Genomic DNA, 22843 nt, shown 5'->3' with positions numbered 1-22843 from the left:
CATTCGCCCAAAACGGGAGGTGGATTGACGGAGAGGAGGGGGGTTACACGAAAGTATTATTCGCATAATGTTCCGAGCCGAGCCGGAAAGCGAAAACAAATGGCTTCATTTCCGGGAACATCGATGGACCCCCCCCCCCCTCCCCATCAGCACGCACACATTAAACGGCATCTGTCAGATCTCGATGTGAGCTTTAATGTACGCGTGTGCTGTCAAAAAGAGGCGCTCGAAATGCCCAATCGAGGGACCCCTCGTGCTCGTCATATCGTTTAAAAAAAGAGAAAGAAGAATATTTGCGCTACAATAATCCACTAATAGGAAGCAACTCGCATACTAAATTGGAAAGATGTGTTTGGGGTATTTTTTCTGCATTTTGTGCTACCTTTTTGGTCCCTGTTTAAGGTGTGTGGGTTCAAATTGGGTTTTGCAACCAAATTGATCAGTTTAAGATTTTTTCAAGATTTCACATGATTTAAGGACAGAATATCTCAAGTGATTTGTTGAATAATTTTCGGACCATTCGGACATTAGTGTTGGATACACTTAAAATAAACCTCATGAACAGTAAAAAATCAGTAAGTTTCTGTTTAAATCTTTTTTTAACAGTATTCTACCAAAATTTTTTAAATCCGTGATTTGATAAAAACGAAAACTAAATAAAAACAAAAAGAAGAAATTCATGCAAATCATTGAAATTTTATATAAATTTAATTTACAAATCAATATTTAGAAATAAAAACAAAAAAACAATCTCCACATGCCCTGCTACTTGCTACATGTGTGACAACCGGCCAATGAGAATTTAGTCGTAAGACGTTTTGTCACATGTAGATTGCCGACTACTGTATTTATTTTTAATTATAACTCGGACTCCGGCAACGAAATTCAACTAAAATTCAGTACAACGGTCAATCAAACATGCTCTATTTTTTTTTTTGTAAATTCAAGGTCAAACATTAAAACGCATTTTTCTCGAAACGTCAAAAAGCGACGTGCGAGAAGATAGCACGATCGTGTCAATTTGCTCGAAATTTGAAAGCGCAAGATGAATCCTGACTGAGCACGACTGTCATGGTCTTCATTGCGAAGAGACCGTCAGTGAACGCACACGAAGCTAGTAACGAAATAAACCAAGCTCATCACTCAAGCTGCCGCGCGACGCGGAGGCATGTGCTCTTTCTCTTTCTTTCCTTTTTCTCTCTTTCTTGCCTGTGCCGTGCTGCGTGGTGACAGCAATCATTCGAATGCAGTCATGGGGAAGGTGAAATTTCTGTACAATTCCAACGAACGAGTTCTGCGCGAATGAGAGGTGTGGTGAGAGTCAAATGACTTTGTGTTACGCTCATTCATTCGTGTGTGAACTAACAAAAGCAGAATGCCAAAGCCAGTGAAGGCAAACAAAGCGCATAATCAACTTTCAACAAAAAAAAATCGAATGTTTACAAGAGTTGGTAGAGAAACGCTTTTCCTTCAGAGGAGTTTGTTTCTCAGTAACGTTGGTCCAATCTTCTTAGTTTTATATGAAGTTTTCTGATCTTTATGTATTTTTTTTTTTACTGAAGATAATCAGCTTGGCCATGACTTCCACTAGTAAAATAAGTCCCTTTTCAACTAAAACGTTGAAAATAAAGTCAAAACATATTTCCAGAGTTTTTTTTATTTTGAGTAGGTCCTATAAACATATGAAAGAAAATAGTTTATAAAACCTTTTAAAAAAAACTCTAGATTTAGACTTTCAAAATTTTCAAAAACCTTCATTACTTGAAAAAAAAAATGCTACACTGGCAAATGAATTTCGACTAACTTGTGCCATATCTCAATAGATGGCGTTTTTTTGTCATCCAATACGGGAAATTCTCCGCCAACTCACACAGCAGTTGCCCCGACCCCTCTTCGATTTGCGTGAAACTTTGTCCTAAGGGGTAACTTTTGTCCCTGATCACGAATCCGAGGTCCATTTTTTGATATCTCGTGACGGAAGGGCGGTACGACCCCTTCCATTTTTGAACATGCGAAAAAAGAGGTGTTTTTCAATAATTTGCAGCCTGAAACGGTGATGAGATAGAAATTTGGTGTCAAAGGGACTTTTATGTAAAATTAGACGCCCGATTTGATGGCGTACTCAGAATTCCGAAAAAACGTATTTTTCATCGAAAAAAACACTAAAAAAGTTTTAAAAATTCTCCCATTTTCCGTTACTCGACTGTAAAATTTTTTGGAACATGTCATTTTATGGGAAATTTAATGTACTTTTCGAATCTACATTGTCCCAGAAGGGTCATTTTTTCATTTAGAACAAAATTTTTCATTTTAAATTTTCGTGTTTTTTCTAACTTTGCAGGGTTATTTTTTAGAGTGTAACAATGTTGTACAAAGTTGTAGAGCAGACAATTACAAAAATTTTGATATATAGACATAAGGGGTTTGCTTATAAACATCACGAGTTATCGCGATTTTACGAAAAAAAGTTTTGAAAAAGTTGGTCGTCATCGATCATGGCCGTTCATGGTCACCCGCGACAGACACGGACGACGAAACAAAGAGAAACGCAAAAAGTAACTTTTTCAAAACTTTTTTTCGTAAAATCGCGATAACTTGTGATGTTTATAATCAAACCCCTTATGTCTCTATATCAAAATTTTTGTAATTGTCTGTTCTACAACTTTGTAGAACATTGTTACACTCTAAAAAATAACCCTGCAAAGTTAGAAAAACACGAAATTTTAAAATGAAAAATTTTGTTCTAAATGAAAAAATGACCCTTCTGGGACAATGTAGATTCGAAAAGTACATTAAATTTCCCATAAAATGACATGTTCCAAAATTTTTTACAGTCGAGTAACGGAAAATGGGAGAATTTTTAAAACTTTTTTAGTGTTTTTTTCGATGAAAAATACGTTTTTTCGGAATTCTGAGTACGCCATCAAATTGGGCGTCTAATTTTACATAAAATTCCCTTTGACACCAAATTTCTATCTCATCACCGTTTCCGGCTGCAAATTATTGAAAAACACCTCTTTTTTCGCATGTTCAAAAATGGAAGGGGTCATACCGCCCCTCCGTCACGAGATATCAAAAAACGGACCTCGGATTCGTGATCAGGGACAAAAGTTACCCCTTAGGACAAAGTTTCACGCAAATCGAAGAGGGGTCGGGGCAACTTTTCCCGATTTCGTGTGAGTTGGTAGAGAATTACCCATACATATCTGAGAATTTTCAAAAATGGTCATGTTTGTGTAAAAAGAGGAGTTAAAAAATGTTTATTTTCAGCGTAACTTTTTTTTCTGTGAAGTCTTATTACGAAATACAAAATTTTTAAATATTTTAATAGCATTTTTGCAAGGGCCACTGCTAAAATTGTATACAGCGTGGACGAACTATTGAGGCAAAATGTCTTCTTTAGTCACAGAAATGTACAAACAAAGTTTCAGTAAATAAAAATTGTCCGAAGTTTCAGATAATTGCTCCACGGCAACCGCTGAGTGAGTGGACAAAAACTTTCTTTAATCTTAATTGTTTTGAGTCATTTAAAATCTTTCTGAACTGAGAATTAAGAAAAAGAGAAGCAGTTGATTGATAAATTTACAACATTTTGAATCTATATATTTTTTTAATTCTGTTCTGATAATGAAAAAAATGCGATATTCTCTAGTATCATTAAAACGAATTAGCATGTGAATAAAGTTCAGAATCAATTCTCCGAAATCTCAATTATCAGAAATTTCGAATACCTGAATTTTGATTATACGAAGGTACGCGACTTCAGATAAACGAATCATTGAAAAAATTATTTTTGTTTTTTTGTTTTTATCGTCTAATTCCAGTTCTGCAACCTCTTTTTAATCAAACTTGAGTGGTTGATTGCCTGTTAGCATAACAAATGCATTATAGCTCTACACAGTAAAAATAATGTAAATATGGAAGGTGTAATTTTGAATGGTTGAATATCAACTCTTTTATGATGTAATTTTACCTCAATTTAGACTGAAAAAGTGACAATACAGCAGAAAAGTGGTAAAATTACTCATTTTCAGACGTAATATTACACATTTTTCTGACATAAAAGATGTACCCCTTTCCAGATGTAATATTACACTCAACCCCCGGTGCACCGCGGTGGTTGGTCACTTTTTCATTTGACACTTTTTTAGTTTGTACCCCGTTGGTTGGTCAAAGTCAAACTAAAAAGTGACGAACTGTCACTTTTTACACGGCGCTCACGCACACTATCAAAACAAACGTTTGGTAGTGTGTGTGAACTCCGTGTAAAAGGGGTGTCAAACTAAAAAGTGACCCCGTTCGTTTGACAACAGTTGGTGTCAAACCATCGGGGTTTGAGTGTACCATGTTTTTAACTGTGTATTTCACAACCTACATCATGGATTTAAACATTCTTAATAACTCTAGAGTAATGTTGGGGCCATAATCAAACTCGACCGTCAAAAATAAGCAACGATTTTTTTTATCGTAATTCGTTTGTCCGAAGATTGGGTAACCCTAAATGAAATTTTTCCGTGACCTTCAGATTATCAATTCTGGACTGTATTCAAAAATCTATACATTAATAAGAGATTTTCTGAACGAATTGATGTCTTCGGCAAAGTTTTAGGTAACGATTTGTACATTTTAGGAAGTAATGAGTTATTTTAAAAAATCTCTAATTATTTGTTAAATTTTTTATCACATCCAACATTTTTATTGCTAGCGTTAAGGTGCACAATCTGGTGTCGGATTTATGAATTTAAAAAGTATGCTCATATCATGTAGAATAATTTTAAGATGCAAAATCAAATGTGCAACCGAAAATAACATTATTTTTTGCAATTTTCATCTATGGAATTAGTTGATCGGAGTGCTGGTTGCTGAGATACGATCTCTTATTGTTGTTTTTGTTTTTAAATGAGCTTTTCTCAGTGTTTGTTGTTTTAATTTTCAATCTTTAAAACTGAAGCTTTTATAAAATTTGCAGCATTTTTCAATAAAATTAATTTTGTAACATATAATTTGTAAACGCCCACAGTAAGTTTTTTAAGCCAGTTTTGAATATTTTGGATCGTAGAGCTCAAACATAACCTCAAAATGCTTTAATATAATCTAATAGACTAATGTGGGATAGCTTAACTGTAATTCTGGAGCAACACGAGAAAAGGACGGAAAGCATTTTGACAGTTTGAACTATTTTGCTAATTCTCATGCTCCAGGAAACATTTCACAAAACTCGAAGTTTAAAACAATAGCTGGTGTCCCATGCTACCTCTTGACACCTTGGGGTTTGTTAAATAGTAACTTGTTGTCTTGGAATTTGCAAAAAAGTTGCAGCTCACAAAATTCGTATGCGCCCTTTTCAAATGTTGCTCCTTGATCTAAAATAAAAAATGCATGTGCGATTGTACCAAATTCTTGTGAAAATCTTCGGGAATCGAACATCTGATAATCAAGTCTGGGCTGTTTTAGATCCATAGTTGCAAACCTAACCCTACGAATGCAAAACATACACACACACGTTAATGGTGGCTGGGAAAATTATCATACGTGTACGATTCCGGCTGAAAATACTCTTCCGGCAGGGCTGGCCAGCAGCGTCCCGCGGGAAAGCGGGCAAGATATTTACCGTGAAAATAACAATTCACTCAAAATGGTTTTATTATGCTAATCAATTAGCAACACACACACATGCGAACGGAGAGCAATACGTGAAATTGTGATAATACACATACATTTTCGACGCTTTTTTAGTGGGGGAGAGGCGCGCAAGGGAATAGGCGAAAAAACAGCATCCACGTGAGATAAACATAACATTCACATAAATTGCAATAATATTCGTCGGAAAATGCTCGCCATATGTGAAATGCACACGGGCTTGACTTTACCCTCGTTTTTAAAGTTTGGTCAGGTGGAATTTTCGGGAACGAATAAAAAACACGAGGGAACAGACAATTTTCCACGTTTTTCCTTTATCTCTCTATCAAAGCATCCACATTCGTTGCACGTGGCAGGTTGAAAGATGAAAAATAGCACTCGTTCTTCCCCCTCTCTTTGATAACTCACTTGAAAATTCGCAAAAAAAAAGTTGCCACACCGTATTGCATACCTTCGGGAGCAGGGGGAATTTTCACACAGGAAAATTATCTCTTTAAAATTCATTCCTCATTTCTCCGGAGAAAACTGTGGCCACAAATAAAGAAAGAAAAACGCGAACCAGGGGAGGGATAAAAATTTCCGTTTGAAAATTTATGATTATTTCTTCCAATTTATACTTTTCAAAATCGTGCATATATCGGCGCCATTTTTTTCTCGTCTTCACGCCAATTCGCGCCAAAATCGAGATGCCGTCATACAGGGGGCCAACAAATGGCACTTATTTATCACCTTTAGTGTTGTAAATTTGTTGGATTTTTTTTCTCCACCATATGGTGCGGCGGCGTGGTGCTGATGATGATGAGCCCACCGCTTGGTCGTTAGTTTTGCGAGGAGGGGGGGTTTCTGCCAAATTAAATAATGCATATTTATTGCTTTATTTTGATTTCATAATTTTGGTTGGCCAACTTGCGAACTTTAGCTCAGGGTGAGCGGATGAAGGGAATTTCTGAGCAGAAGGGGGTGGGGGTTTGCTAATTGGCAGTCTCAGAAATTACGGTGAGAAGTGAGCATTAAGCGTGAAGCATGATTAGAGGGTGACGAGCGGGAATTCCCTGGAAAAATTTCCCGAGAAATCGACCATTTTTGGACCTCTCGATTTCCGGGAAATTCGGTCGAGGCTCCCGGGAAATTTTATACCGAAGGAAAATTATATAAACTCATCTGAAAATTATTTAAAAATTCTAAATTGTTTAGAACATTGGATGTTAAATGTTCGATGTTCAAGTTCTAATAAACCAATGCCTCTCTAATCTTCTTATTCAAAAGGTATAAAATTTAACTTGTCAAAAATTCCAATAACCATAATTGAGAGAAGTCAAAAATCAAATTGGACCAAAAGTTTACCTTAAAGTATACTAATCAGTTACACCCCAGAAATGAAATGTGAAGTTTTATTAAATATTATTTTTATTTATAATTTCTAAGAGGGAAATTCAATTTCCATATCCTCTATCGAATATTACCAATCCCTATAATCAGCCCCTAAATTAATTTCGCTGTATCAATGTAATTTCCTTTATTGATGTCATTAAGTCATTTTGTGTTTCACATCAACCATTTTCGAGAAAAAAAAAACTCCGCCAATCTTGGTACAGTTAAGGTCCACCAATTGTGAACATTCGGGTTTTCCTGATAACTGTAAATATTTCTTCAATGAATATTTACAGTTGACCTCAAAAAGGAAAAAAAAAACAGTTTAAATTGTTATTTGAGTCGTTGTTTATCATATTGCAAACATCCCGATACTGGGAAATTATATTTTAGCTATTTTTTATTTCAAAAAATCTAATAGAAGTTCATGTGACAAGTTTGTGAAACTTTAGAAAAATACATCAGTGCAAATTAAAATTCATAAACATTTTTAACTACAATTTTGAGTCCCAAAAAGCTCAAGAAACGATCTCGTATTTACAGATTCAGAAAAAATAAATAAACGGTAAATGTAGTTCCTCCAATAAAGAGGATACTTAAATTAACGTTTCGTAGAATAAGTTTTAATCAATTGTAACTCAATTCATTGAAAAGAAACAAAATTATTACATTTTCTTTTAAAGTATTGCCACTATTGGCATAGAAAAAAAAGCTCCCGGGTCCCGGGAATTCCCGGGAAATGGCCAAATTCAACTCTCGATTCCCGGGAAATTGAAAATCTCGAGAATCGTCACCCTCTAAGCATGATTTATGCGAATTATTGGGAATTGCACTTCACAAAACATTTTTAATTTTATCATATCGGAAAAGAAAATTTAGATTCAGCAAAAATCATTGCATAATGCATTTCTTTCTACGAATATACCAAATAGCATACAAATTTAATAAAAATAAATAAAGTATCACAAGCTTTATGTCTTTATTGACATTACAATTTGAACCTATAATTCTTGGATCTAAAGTATTTATAAATTAGACACAATTCTATAACACTCAAAAACCCTGGCCATCTGGCCCTATTACAAAAATCGTAGACAAGAACCAGAACAATCAAATAACATTTGTAACATACTTTGCCAAAGACACCAAATCGATCAGCATTGAATTGATTGAAATAATTTGACAGTAGAGTAGTTCTCGACGATTTTGCAAATCAACTTTTCTTTTTATTTGTTTATTTGGATGAACGCATGCATTCCCTATGTCAAATGAAATCATTTCGCATCATTAGTTTTTCCATATAATTCCATATAATGTATGAAATTCGATATCTTTAAAAGGGATTTTCTGATCGATTTGGTGTCTTTGGCAAAGTTGTAGGTGATGGTACAAAATATGATTTAGGCTATATATATATATATATGATTTTTTGAAAAAATCGTGTTTTTTTTTTGGGAAATATCGATAGCAAACAAATATTAGAAATCATTTTTTAAAGCAAAATCTAAATGGAATCGAAAAGCATTTTACAATTTTTTTTATAATTTTTTTTTTTATATAAAAAGCGACTAAAATATACATTTTAGAATTTTTAAGATTTTTTTTAGCTGGAAAAATTCTGAAAAGAAAAGCAACTCTGCAAAAAGTTAGAAACACTGAGAAAATATCCTATGATTTTCTTTTTGTATTAACTTTGAAAAACATTCAATAGTTTCCAAGCTTCAGAAATACAAACAGACAAATAAATAAAAAAATATAAAAATTTTAATAACAAGCAAAAAAATTAAAAAAAAAACAATAACAGGCCATAGTCTCCAAATTTGAATAAAATAAGTGCATTTTACATTAGTTCAATTGTTTTGCAATCAATAATTTTCAAAAAAAAAATAGATTTCACGAAAACAAAAATTTTAGCAAATTTGCGGTACCGTCAGTGGGGGTGACTATGGGTCAAAAAACGATACACCTCTCGTAATTTCTTAATAACAAAAACAATTTAAACAACATCGAAAATCTTTCAACGTAGATTTGTTCTTAGATAGTTTACTGACATTTTCCCAAAATATGGTGTATTTTGATGAACACTACCTTGAATGCCAATAGTTTGAAAATTGACCCAATCTCACCCCTTAGAGGGGGTGACATTAGGTCAAATGAAACTAAAATGATGCTCAAATACAACGATATGGTAAAAACAAGTCATCCAACAGTGTTTCTTGTTCGAGGGAATCGTATTGACATGCTACAATGTTTGAAGTGGAGATTTTCAAACATTTGGGTAGTTTTCGAGCAATTCTAACAAAAGTATTAGAAAAATGTTTTTTCGAGAGGTCATTTTTGGCCAAAAACGTACCTCAACTTTAGACAGCTGCCAAAATAACAGGATTTGTTCTAGGAACGAGATTTTTTCATCGAAGTCTTCTTAAGATGTCCACTACACAACCCTTTTAACAGAATTCAGTTTCAATGAGAAGAACCTGAGAAATAGTAAAATCCGTAAAAAATTACTTTGACCCAATCTCACCCCCCAGACCCAATGTCACCCCCACTGACGGTACTGTACATCGAATATTTTCAAAAAAATATTTTTTTTTTAATAAACCCAAACTCGATTTTAATTGATTCTAAACTCAAGGGAATGGGTTTTAAATTGATTGCAGCTGATTACACTTGAAAATCCATTGAAATTTGGATGTTTTTTTTTAATATTGTTTTCCCCCTAGATTTTTCGTCTTAATTAAACAGAAATTTAAAATATTTTTATTGAAAAGATCAGAAAATTTCGCAAATGCAAACAGACTAATTAGGTGACACTTTGAGAAATTCATTCTAATCGATTCTAATTCTTTGTGAGAATGTATCTCAGGAACTAGGGAAAATTCTAATATGTTTGGCAGGTTATGGATATTTCCAACACCATATTTTGTAGAACTTTTGATGGAATCTTGCTTGCTTACTTCTTCACTTCACTTCTTCTCATGCCATTTATTACTCGAATTCAGTTGAAAACGCCGTTTAGACGCTGTAATTGACCGTCTAAGTGCTGTTAGTCAGCATCAGGTGATCGATAGAATTACATGCTATTTCCCTAATTGGCTGATTTCAAAGTTTCAGAGGGAAAATTCTAAGAAATTTTTCAGCTTTTCTAAATTGTTTTTTTCAAAGGGCATATCCTTTAAAAAATATTTGTTATACTCAAGAAAACTTAAAAAAAATACGAAAATGAATACCTGAAAGTAGCTTTAAATTGATAACGCAACATTTTATCAAAAAAAATGAAGTATTTTTCGATTGCAAATTTCTGAATTGAAATGCTGCCAAAAGAAAATCAAGTCTCATTTAAGAAATGGCCAAAACTCCGATTTTTTCAACATTTTTGTAAAAGTAGCATTTTCAATGATTTCTCGGCTGCGTGAAATTGTAAAAAACACTACTCCAGGAACCTATTACAGGGTGGTCTTTATGTAAAATAACAGGCACTCGGCAACATCACTCAACACCGTCTCTGTGAATATTTGGATCTGATGGTGGTATCGGGTTTCGAAGAAAAGTATCTTTCAATATTATAGAATATGGTCACAAAATACACAACAAATTATGTATTTTTCGCAGAGATTGTAAATTCAAGTTATGGATGCCATACAGTCAGTTTTAACCCACCGGAAGTCGCATACGTGTACTTTCTACACACTTTGTAAGGGCACTTGACGCCAAAACATGCGACTTCCAAAAGTTTTTTAAAACAGCTTTCAGTCAACTGTTTATATTTTAACACAATCGATCGTACAAACATATCAATAAATTATTCATCTTTTTTGCCTTTCATACTAAAGAAAGGTATAGGTTTTGCTTTGGCTCCGACTCATGATTTTTAGTGTTTGCTCATCCATTTTCATAGACATTATTAATCTGATTATTATTTTTAAATCGAGATCTATATGAACTAATTTATCTGCTATTATTGAATCAATTTCAAACCAGTCGATATTGAAGCAAAAAGATAAATGATTGTTTACCATACTTCAGTGTATTCATTTGAATAATCCTGTTCAATTCTGTCCGTGTACTCTACACCTCTAAGGAAACTTAGCCAGCGCTACCCAGTATCGTACACTGTATCGCTTCGCGTACTTTGCTGCTGCCTAAACTGCCTGCTTCTACTACTCTCTTGGCAAAGCCATAGGGACGTGGCGTTACATCGTGCTGCCACCTGGTTTTTTTAAGCGCAAGAGTGGAAAAGTGCTGAGTCATCGTCTAAAAATAGACGGCGTCCTATCTCGCCCAGCAAAATGAAGTCGATAAAGTAGTCGGTTTCGATGAGAAAAAGTGGAAAATGTGGTCTAAAAATAGCGACGCCATCCCCCTATGTTGGCCTCTAACAAGATTTGCGATAAAACTTCGCTACGGCATCGACGACGAGCAGCAGCACATTCTTCTTGGAAAGACCACCTTGGAAGCTAGAACCGACAACCGAATGCTGCTGCTCTACACTACACAAACCGTAGTCGTCTCTCGTTTCTCATTTCCTTCTGCTTGTATCGCCCCTCTCTCTCTCTGATAGAGATTACTCACTGCCGATACCACACCGACACACACACACTCGGGGAACGTGTGCTGCACAGCAAAACAAGTCCGAAGAGTGAAATTTGATCCGAAACTCGCTTGACCATAACGCGCGCGAACTTCAACTTGAACCTTTTTTTTTGTTTTTTTTTTTTCTTTTTTCTTATCAAGTCACGCCAAGTCACGTTGCGCTGACAGCTTGGCCCGGCATTTAAACAAGTGGCTCGTTGGTCTAGGGGTATGATTCTCGCTTCGGGTGCGAGAGGTCCCGGGTTCAAATCCCGGACGAGCCCCACAGTGGTGACTTTTTTACTTCACTCTCTCTCGCTCTCTCTCTTCAATAATTTACTGTCAGTATCTATTTTGCTTGATTTCTCGGCGGCGCGTATGAAAGGCAAAATTATGTGCAATTTATTTTATTACCATGCGCTCGCGCCCACATTAGTCGGGGCTTCTACAAGAGAGCGGGAATTACTTATCAAAAAAATACTCTTCCGCTTGACTTCAACTTTGGAAGCTGCCGCAGTACCGGTTGGGACATTAAAGAAAAGATTGCAGGGTTAAGTGGTGTGCGGAAAGGGGACCGCCCGTAAATGTCGTAACATTTATTGGCCCAGTTATATGCTGGAGCGATAGCTTGCTTTACATCTTTACGCAAGTATTTTAGCTCAGACAAGCCGTGTACAACTTGTTGTGGTAGTTTTTAAAAGTTGGTTAGGCTGGTACAAATATTTTTAAAAGTTTTTGTCACCCCCCCCCCCCCCCCTTCAAAATTAGCCCGAAAAATCAGGGGGCAAAAAAAATATTTTTACAATAAACTTCAAAATTTCAATGAAAATTCAAGTGCAACCAGCTGAAATCAAATTAAAATACATTCTCCTGCGTTTAAAATCATTTTTAGCATGTTTGGGTTTGTTAAAAAATCTTAAGATTTTTTGAAAATTTTCGATGCAAAATCTTTTTTTTCGATACAATTTTTTTTTGTCAGATCTTAGATTTTTTGAAAACTAATGATTGCAAAACAACTGAACTAGTGTAAAATGCATTTTAAAACACTTTTTTCATTTAAATGTGAATACTATGGCTTGTTATTTAAAATTTTATATTTTTTTATTTTTTTGCCCCCCCCTTGACCAAAACTTTTTTAAATATTTGCATCGGCCTTAACTTAATATTGACACCAAGACTTGTTTCAAAAACGATAGATTGAACTGGCATTTGCTAAAATAGTTGATATATCGTAAAATTTATGATTTATTATATGTTATATGCATTGATATGTTTTATAAGAGTAAAATACAGTCCAGACTTGATTATCCGAAGGCCTTGGCCTTGAAATGGGGGGGAACTCGAACTTGATGTTACTCGTACCCCCTGAAATCATAGATTGCCAATCATTAGGCTAAATTCCAAATTTGAGCTCATTCTGACCACGGAAACCCCTCCCTCTAAGCCCTTAAAGTTTGTATAAAAAAAAACCTCCAAAATAATCCGAAGACACCAGATTTTAAGGATTTTTTTTGCTAAAAAGTTAGGTATTAGCTGAGTACGGAATAGTGGTTCGCAAAGCGGCTTCAATTTAGAACTGTCAAAGCGGAACCAATTTACTGTTCGCAAAATGATACCAAGAAGTGGCAAGTATTGTGATCGAACTATAATTTATTTTGTCAGGAATAAAAAATAGTTGATGTCATCGAGCTTTTGAAATATTCGAAGTCAACACATCTTAAGAAGAAATTCAAAATCCCGGAACTTTAATTCAGATTCACAAAATTACACGCAATTTTTCGTCACATGGGAAACTAAAAAGGCCTCTTTTGGCCGCCAATCATTTAGTCTATGAGCAAAAAAATACGCGAAGCGAAAACTTTAACATCAACAGATTCAAAATGTTTCAAAACAATTCACTTCAGCAGCAACAAATATGTCACGCTTGAGCTTGAACATAGCGTTCTGCTTTGTTTATGTTTACAGCTGTAGTATAGTTGTATTAGTGGGGAGCAGTGGGGAGCTTTCGAAAATCACGTTACGCATTCTGTCTTTTCAGCACCCAGGGTATTAGTATCCAAAAATGACCATTTTTGCATATCAAAATTGTTCAAAAAGCCGAAACTCCTTGAATTTCATAATTCTCGTAAAAGTACACAGTACTAGTTCTTTTTGATATAAATATTCAAATCATCTCACCTTCAAATCTTACAAAAAGAATGATGAAGAACGAGTGGTTTTTTTTTCTGGGGTTTGGGTCATTCTGGAAAATGGGAATGGGATGACTTTTGAAACATAAAAATGTTGAAAATTGTTCTCGATATCACTATCAATCTCAATCAATCTGCATTTTTAATTTTGCTAAGAAAATTCAGCCTGTCAATATCATCCTTGAGTTGCGCTTTCTTATCAGTTTTATACATTTTTTTGCATTAAACATTTTTTTACTACTAAACTGCAGAAGTTATGTCATGTTTTTCTCAATGAAATTAAAATCAATTCGGAAAACGAACTTCATTATCAAGAACAGTTAAAATTAATTTTAAATTACATGCTGGAGCGATAAGTAATTTTGAATGATATTGAAAAAGAATTCAAAAATTTCATCAGAATTATAGGCATTTTCAGTAGAATACATTTCTTGAAAAAAAAATGAAGCAGGCTAATTTGGGTGGCATCGAAAATGTATCTTTTTTATGGAAAAATCAACGTCTTATGAATTTTGATCAAACTTGGAACTTTTTATTTACCCTTCCTTCAAATTTATACACATTTTATTGAAATTATATAAACTTAGTTAAACAATCACTGAAACTTATTTATTTGTTTCAAACAAAACATTAAAACACAGAAACCTCCTTTGACGCCAGGGCGTTATTAATTTTTTTTTTTATTTCGCCGATTTCTCTTAAACTATACAATATTTTTGCAAGCTATCAATTCAATTCAGTTTGCAAAGTTGCTAAGTCACCCCGGATTTAAAAATATCAATTTTCAACAATTAATGAAGCAATATTGAAAAAAGTTGCGAAATATAAAAATATTTATGAAAATATTTAATTAAAGTTTTACGGCTTACGACCAAAATTCAAAAAATTTAAATAGATTAAAAAGACAATAACGTTACACAGTATAATCCAAATATTTTATGTTCGGATTCACAAGTTTTTCCATCAAAAAAAATAAATAAAATTCTTATCACTTTTTTTTTTCTTTTGTTTTGGATACATTTTGAAGGAGATGAAAACAGTATTTGAATTAAAATTCAAAAATTGCAATTGCAGTGATCAAAAATTAATACAGCTTTAATATTGGAAAACTTATTTTTTTACATTAAAACCCGCATCAGGGAACTGAGGGGCCATCCATAAACCACGTGGACACTTAGAAACACTTAGGCGAGGGTTCGCAATTGGGTACTTAAGCCCTATGTCAATTTTTATGTACAACGATTAAAAACACGCTTAAAAACCATTTTTGATCACTTTTTTCTTATTTTAATGCAAAAAAAAAAAAGTTGACAAGACAACATTTTTTCGATGGATCAACTATGGTCCCCTTGGAACGAGCTGTCAAGTAAGACCTTTTCTGTCAAGAAGGACCGCGAGGTAAATTTTTAAAAATTGATTTAAAAATCCATTTTAAACTTTTTGTTGTCGTACATAGAGTCATTGTACTCAGATAAATAAGCTTTATCGCTGTAAACAATAATATCAGCAATCTAAGCTTCATTTTAGGACCCAATTGTCCTCGCTCCATACACATTTTATTTCTGATTTTCACTGAACTATCAAAACAAACCTGCAAAGTTTGTAAAAAGCCTTGATTAAAAACTACAAAAAGAATCGTTTTTCAATGTTAACCAAAGATCGCCTAAATTCACAAAAGACGTAGCAATTTGTTTTCATGACTCGAGATGTCAAATTTCGAATATGAGAATTCCTAGCTTAATTATGAGTGTAGGTGGAATGACTTTTTCATAAATAGTTTTATGATTATTGTCGGATTATTTTTTTTTACTTTGAATCGAAGCAGATTGAAAACAATAATAGTAATGAACTGAAAAATTTATATTGCCGCTTTATTTCCGTTAATTTAATTTATCCAAAGCATAGTATTTTGTACAATTTTCTTGAGTACAAAGTGTTATCCTAAAACAATGAGATCCTCCCAAAAGACATAAACGGGTAAAAAGCTGAAAGATGCAAAGTAATAAAAAAAGACAAGTATCTAAGTGCAGAGTATTTTTGTGGCAACTCTTCCACAAAGCCCTGCTTCCCAACCGACTCCCAAGAGTGCCTGCAGAACGCCAGCCAGGGTAAGGGTGTTGTTATTAAAATTCATCTTCCCAATTGAGCTCCAGCGTTCAGGATCCTTATTCCATGAAGGAGAAAACGGATTTTATTAGAATTGGATGTAGTCCTGCTGGATCCTCACCGGATGTGTTGCCGGCATAACACTGACAGCCAGAGCTGGCAGGCAGGCAGGCAGGCAGAAGGAAATTAAATGGGATATGAAATTTTTCAATAAAAAAATAATACCCAACGATAATAAAATATTTACGATGCAACCATCACACATCAAAAACCGCCAGAGTAGAGGGAGAGGGTTGTTGTTCGTCCGAAATGACTGGCTGGGTTTGTTTTTATGGCACATGTGCGATGCAATGTCACCCCCGGTTGACCCACTTTCCTGATGCAGTGGAGAACCTTCAGCGGTGGACTAGTGACTACTTATTGCCTCAAAGGTATTTTGATGTCATTGCAGGTTATTGACGCCAGGATGCACTTGCTTTTAAAATGTATCAAGCGACTGATGTAATCAACGCGAAATTTCATGTTTTGCTAGCGAACTATTCTCTTTGATGCTAGTGAGACATGGTGAACCTCGATGACGATTCTAATGATTGGAAATTCTTGAAATTGAGTAATGCTCTAAGAATTGAGTTGAGATTTTGAGCTTTATTCTACTGTAAAAAAAACCCTTTTCACCTTTTGGAAAAGAAGCTAGACATCAGACTTACTTTTTCAAAAGGCCTTGCGTGAATTTAGGTTCATACAAATCAGTTGGTTCATGAGTAAGAATTTCTTCGTTAATTCCCAAAGTCATGCAATTCTGTGTAACAATTTTCACCTCAATCTCTTTTGATTAGAAAGCATCAATTTAGAACCCTACCTACCTCCAAAACTCAAATCATCAAAGTCAAACTTCGCGGAAAACTCAATCACCGCAGCACGGGCAGGTTATCACGTGGAGCGCATCTAATTGCCGGTACCCGAGCCCAACCGTGAACACGATTCATTTGAAATCACCGATCGAACCCATCAATTTACAGATCAATCAAAGATCCATTCTCAAATTCTGCCGCCGCCGTGGCCATCCCCCGAGAGTTGGGGAAAGGCATTGTGTCCGGCTGACATTTGAAGTCCGAGGGCAGAACAGGGGGAAATTACCATACACACCAACTCCCAAACACACATGCACAACTACACCGTGAAGTTGATGATGATCAGCCGGCGGGAGGTTGGCCAAAGTCTTGAGGGGCAAATAAGAATGAAGTTGCGTTCAAAATTGGAGCTGCTCGCGCGCCATTATTCGGGACTTTGGGTGAAGAATTCGGCGCTGTCTCCGCCACACCGAGTGATGAGTTAATGATAGACAGATTCTTGGGATTTGCTTGGGACCCAGGCTGCGAGAAGTAGCAGAATGTAAATCAGCGAGCTTCGTCGAGAAGCTGCTGCTTGTGCGGATTTCCAGGAGCTGCCAAAGCTGAGAAAGCTGAAAATTGATCAGCACTAGCGTCGGACGCCTTCCTGCAAAGCAGTGTGATTCGGTCACAGACATGTGGACTGCGAAAAAAAACCTTATGCAACTTGCAGTATTCAGGTTGTAAAGATCCGACAAAATCTAAGAGTTTTTGCTCTTAACTTAACTTTTTTACGAGAAAACCAAAAATTTCGTTAAATGAGGTTTGACTGTATTATAATTCAAGCCAAATTGAATAAATAACTCTATTTACAACCAATTATTTTAATTTATTTTTAGTCACGTTTTATGCAATTTGTTATTTTTATAAATCGACGCTGTCGTGCTATCTTGTCGCACGCGCCCTTTTGACGTTCCGAGAAAAACGCGTTTTAATGTTTGACCTTGAATAAACAAAAACAAGAGCACGCAATGTAAACAATAACAAACACATTTTGTTTGGTTGACCATTCTGTGCATTGTCCCGAAGTTTGGTTGTATTTGGTTGCTGGAGTTCCGAGTTATAATTACAAATGTTTACGGTAGTCTAACTTGTACGTGCGTCAAACGCATCCTGACCTAAAATCCCTTTGGCCAATTGGGTACTAAAGCCCTATGTCAAATTTTATGTACAACGGTAAAAAACACGATTAAAAACCATTTCTGATCACTTTTTTTTTCATTTTAATGCAAACATTTTTTTTGACAAGACAACATTTTTTTGATGGATCAACTATGGTCCCCTTGGAACGAGCTGTCAAGAAGGAGCTTTTCTGTCAAGAAGGACCGCGAGGTTAATTTTTCAAAATTGATTTAAAAATCCATTTTGAACTCTTTGTGGTCGTACAAAGGGTCATTGTACTCAGAAAAATAAGCTTTATCGCTGTAAACAATAATATCAGCAATCTAAGCTTCATTTTAAGACCCAATTGTCGCATTTACGTCATTTTTCAGGGAGTGACAAGATAGCACGACAAGATTGAAACTAATTTCATATGAAAAGTAACAAAAATCCGCGGAGCTTTTTTGGTTTTTATTGAATATCTCAGGATTGAAATCGTTTGTTTTTTGGAACTTTGTTGATACAACTAACATTTCAAAAGAGCGTAATATTGAATGTTTGGCCCAAAAGAAAAAAAAGTTACCTAAAAATAGCTATAACTTGAAAACGGTGCACGTTGTCAAAATTTCACTAAAGTACTTTTTGATTGCAAATTAGATTTCACATCAAAAAGTGAAGTTGAACAATTTTTCGACCAATATTTCGATTTTTTGAAAAAAATCAATATTGATTTAAAATTTCATCATTCGGTCAAAGATGTTTTGCCTATTCTGGAAATTCCTGAAAAGTTGGCATTTGATGTCCCTAAAACATATCAAAAAATAAAAAATTATAAAAAAAAGTTTTTTGTAAATCAATTTTAAGTGAAAAAAAGTGAAATTAAAAATCCCAAAAATATTTTTTACCTTGTATCATTTTTTTCAGTGTAGTTCTTATTCATACCTACAACTTTGCCGAAGACACCAAATCGATCAAATAATTCCTTCAAAAGATGCAGCTTTTAAAATTTCATTTATAATTTTTGTATGGACAGCTGCCAATTGGTATGGAAAATTGTATGGAAAAATTAATGATGAAAAATGGTTTCGAAGAAACCAAAAAAGTTTCAGACGGATTAAAAAATATAAAAATTAAAATTAAAAAAAACCCGATTTCGTAGAGAATTGCTCATACCAATACGACTATTTCTATCAGACTATTATGTGGTCCTGTGGCGCAATGGATAACGCGTCTGACTACGGATCAGAAGATTCCAGGTTCGACTCCTGGCAGGATCGAGGAAATTATTTTTAATTGTAACTTGGCCCAATTACACAAAAGCTTTCTAACAATTGCTCGATGAAACACGTCAGTCTGCTTTATCGATAAGTTAAAAAGAATCTATGTCAGAAGTGGGATTCGAACCCACGCCTACAGAGTAGACTACGACCTGAACGTAGCGCCTTAGACCGCTCGGCCATCCTGACTTATAAGAGGAAGCAAAACGTGGAAAGAACCGCAAAACCAGCAAATTAGACTTTTTATTTTTATGATAAGATTTCAAAGTCGTTGCAATAAGAAAACATTATCAAATTGGAACGTCTCCTGATCTGTGACTCTCCAACGGGATATCGCTACCGTGCCTTGCATGCAAGGTGAGAGGTATCGATTATCGCAAATGATCAATGCGGATTGGTGGTCTGCCTCGCATCGTTTCGGGCATATCCCATGTAGGTAATCAAACGTCAGTTATGACAAGCTTAAAAAATAACCTAAAGTTTATCTGCCATAATTTGTGTCATTATCGGGAAAAACTTTGACACGAAAATTGGTTAACTTTCTGTGGAACCGTTTCGCCGGTCGCAATTGTCATAACTGATCAGAGACTTCTTTTTTGTTTTATTTTTGTTTGGCAACACTAGAAGCAGTTATCTCGGTCCCCGGCGAGTCTTCACCATGTTCAGTGGTGTGCGAGAATGTGTGGACATGGTTGCACGTACGTGCACGTCCCCCAAAGACAGAAGAAGCACCCCCTGGGCGGGAGGTTGGCCAAAATGGGGCATAAAATGATGAATGTTGCCGCCTTTTTTTTCCCCAGTGGGGCTTCATCTTCAGGATCGACGGCGGCGTGACTGCTACCACTTTTCGTCGGTGAATCCGCCTGGGAATGATATACCTCGGACGTTAAGGGGTACACAATCCACCTATAGTGACATTTGAGTTTTTATTTCGTTAAAATACGTTAAAAAGTGACAGTTCATCACACTCTGACTTTACTATTTTGAACCAAATGGCTTTAGTCATAAAGGTAGAAAACTGTCAGATTTCAATACTTGTCACGCTAAAGGTAACACAAAACATGGCCACACATGCCAGCATGGAGTCTCGAACGCTTCTATTGTGAGTCTGGCTTCTTCTTTGCAAAACACTCCCGGACTTTTGGACCAATCGTAGCACGGCAGCTTCGGAGCAGTCCTCCGCCCGGGGGGATATTGAAATTCTTCCCGGCGAATGCACTCTGGGAGTGCAACTCGGCAGTGGATGAAAAAACAAAATAAAAACGGAAACTCCCTGTTGGGAGGACCCCTTTAGAAAAAGATCTCGAAAAGATGTTGAAAAATGGCGGAATTGCAAAAGTGGCGCTCACTTCAGACGCCTTTGTGGGCTGTAACTGAATGTGGAAAACGTAACCAACTCGTACATTTGGACATTTTGCGAGGGAAAAAATTGAATGAATGGTCCTCGTTGCAACTGATTGGTGCACGTTTTGAGAACTCGTCATTACAGGAAAGCGGAATTTGAGTTCTAGAGTTTTTTTTGAAAAGGCCCTATAAGCTATTGTCTTTCATATGTTTATAGGACCTAATCAAAAAAAAGTCGAGAGTTGATGATGGCGCTTGCCGTTTCAAAAGATTGTGAGATTTATAATTGGAAAATTTTGAAGTAGATCCAACAAGATCGACGGATATGGTCTCTTTTGCCAAACTTGCCCAACAACACTACACCCAAACTACCGATTTAGAAACTTGCATTGTTTTTGGACACTTTAAGCATCAACCATCAAAAATATAAATGTCAGAAGTGGGATTCGAACCCACGCCTACAGAGTAGACTACGACCTGAACGCAGCGCCTTAGACCGCTCGGCCATCCTGACAGTGTTACGAAACGGCAAAAAACGCGATAGACATCAGGACCAAAACAACTTGGGTGAGTGATTGATGTAATACATTGGCTCATATTGCAATGACAAGGTCCTGTGGCGCAATGGATAACGCGTCTGACTACGGATCAGAAGATTCCAGGTTCGACTCCTGGCAGGATCGATTTTTTTACTTCGCTGCTTGATAAACTAACCTTTTCGCGAGCCTCAAATGTCAAGAAGAAAACTACAAAACAAAACATCGCGACGCGCCACCAAGATCCAATCGACAAAAAGTCCGTCGGCGAATCGCGGCCTTTTGTTGCCACAATGTCAGATTTTTTCCGGACCTTTGACTTCTTACTCGTCGCTGAAACGAAAACAAAAACAATGAAACAAACGATAATTCAGTGGCATTCACGTGCACATCAGTCGTTGTTTTTTTTTTCCTCTCTGTCTCAGTATCTCGAAAGAATGATCATCAAAACGAGAGAGCTTTTGTTTACCTTCTTGCGGTGACGGCGGCATCGTTTTTCTCCTCCACGCTCTTGTTTTGATGGTCCGCGCGCGATAAAAACGATGACATTCGGCCAAGGAACGCCAACTGCATTGCTCCGGCAGAAGTCTCAGCGCGTAGTCGTGTTTTTTCGCGGTGTGTTTGGCGCGTTTTTCACGGCGATTCCGAGGCGTGTGCGAGCGGACAAGCCCGTTCCGGTGGTCAGAGAGGCCACAATCTGGTCGTCGTGGACACGGCGGCGGTGCAGCAGTGGAAGAGGAACGAGTTCCTGCATCCGAGCAGCAGCAGCAGGAGGAGTCAGCAGCAGCGGCTGCGGAGGCAGCTGAGGCGAGAGACAGTCGTTGGCCGGTGGAATCGGCCCCGGAGAGTCGACTGCGGTCGGCGGACCAGTTTTCGGCCAGGCCAGGTCGGAGACAACCCCGTTGTTTACGTGGCTGGCAGCAGGCAGCACAACAACAACAACAACAACAAGCGCGCGAAAACGAGCTTCCCGCGCATCCCGCTGCGGGCGGCAGCCAGTGCGGCCAGTTCGGCGGTGAGTGCGAAAGGCGAGTTTTTTGTTAGCGTTTAGTTTTTTTTTTTCTCATAGTTTTTTTTTCGGTTAGTTTTTTTTTCTTTCTCCTTTTTTACTTTTGCGATTAGTTTCATCACTTTCATTTTCGTTTAGTTTATCGCGTTTCTTCGCAAACATGGATCCGACCGAGTCGGACCATGAGGAATTCGACTCCGATTCAACCCTTGAGGGTGACGAGGACGTGGAAATGGAGGACTCTGTTTTGGGAGTTCCTTCAAACACCACCAACAGGGACCTCTTCCTGAAGGATAAGGATCCTGGCGGTAAAGGGGGATCCTCGGACGGGTCTAAGAGGACGAAGCGAAAGCGTTCTAAATCAGATCCGAATCCGGTTCCCCCTCAACCACCGATTCCTCCCTTGACTCCAGACCCGATTCCTCCCAATCCAGATCCAATTCCTCCCAATCCAGATCCAATTCCTCCCAATCCAGATCCAATTCCTCCTAAAACACCAGTGCCGAATCCGGATCCAAATCCCCCCCCGTCCCTGAATCCTCATTCTCAAAAACCGATTCCACGTCCTCGTCAGTATCAAGAGGGATCGCAAACGGAATGGGTGGTCTTCTTCCGGCCCAAACAGAAGCCGTTAAACTTTGTACAGATCACCAAGGATTTGCAGAAGCACTATCCTGGGGTGGTCGAATGTACCAAGCTGAACAAGAGCAAGCTCCGCGTGATCGTGAACTCCGCGGTGCAAGCGAATCAGATCGTAACTGATCTGCGATTCAGCATTGAGTACCGTGTTTGGATTCCGGCCCACAAA

General features: G+C 36.7%; 1 protein-coding gene and 5 non-coding genes across 12 annotated transcripts in view; 4 read left to right on the top strand and 2 right to left on the bottom strand.

Annotated features, from left to right (window-relative positions):
- Nucleotides 1–22843, top strand: part of LOC120417143 (protein winged eye) — a 370323-nt gene that overhangs the window by 183115 nt on the left and 164365 nt on the right. The window lies entirely within an intron of this gene.
- On the top strand, nucleotides 11796–11867 carry Trnap-cgg (transfer RNA proline (anticodon CGG)). The gene has a single exon. It is a non-coding gene; the product is annotated as a tRNA-Pro (tRNA).
- Trnar-acg (transfer RNA arginine (anticodon ACG)) lies at nucleotides 19074–19146 on the top strand. Its single transcript has one exon. It is a non-coding gene; the product is annotated as a tRNA-Arg (tRNA).
- Nucleotides 19253–19335, bottom strand: Trnal-cag (transfer RNA leucine (anticodon CAG)). Its single transcript has one exon. It is a non-coding gene; the product is annotated as a tRNA-Leu (tRNA).
- Trnal-cag (transfer RNA leucine (anticodon CAG)) lies at nucleotides 20922–21004 on the bottom strand. Its single transcript has one exon. It is a non-coding gene; the product is annotated as a tRNA-Leu (tRNA).
- On the top strand, nucleotides 21101–21173 carry Trnar-acg (transfer RNA arginine (anticodon ACG)). The gene has a single exon. It is a non-coding gene; the product is annotated as a tRNA-Arg (tRNA).

Source organism: Culex pipiens, chromosome 3 (assembly GCF_016801865.2).
Source record: "Culex pipiens pallens isolate TS chromosome 3, TS_CPP_V2, whole genome shotgun sequence".
Lineage (NCBI taxonomy): Eukaryota > Metazoa > Arthropoda > Insecta > Diptera > Culicidae > Culex > Culex pipiens.
The sequence above is the reverse complement of the archived record's forward strand: the minus strand, read 5'-3'. Positions and strand labels throughout refer to the sequence as shown.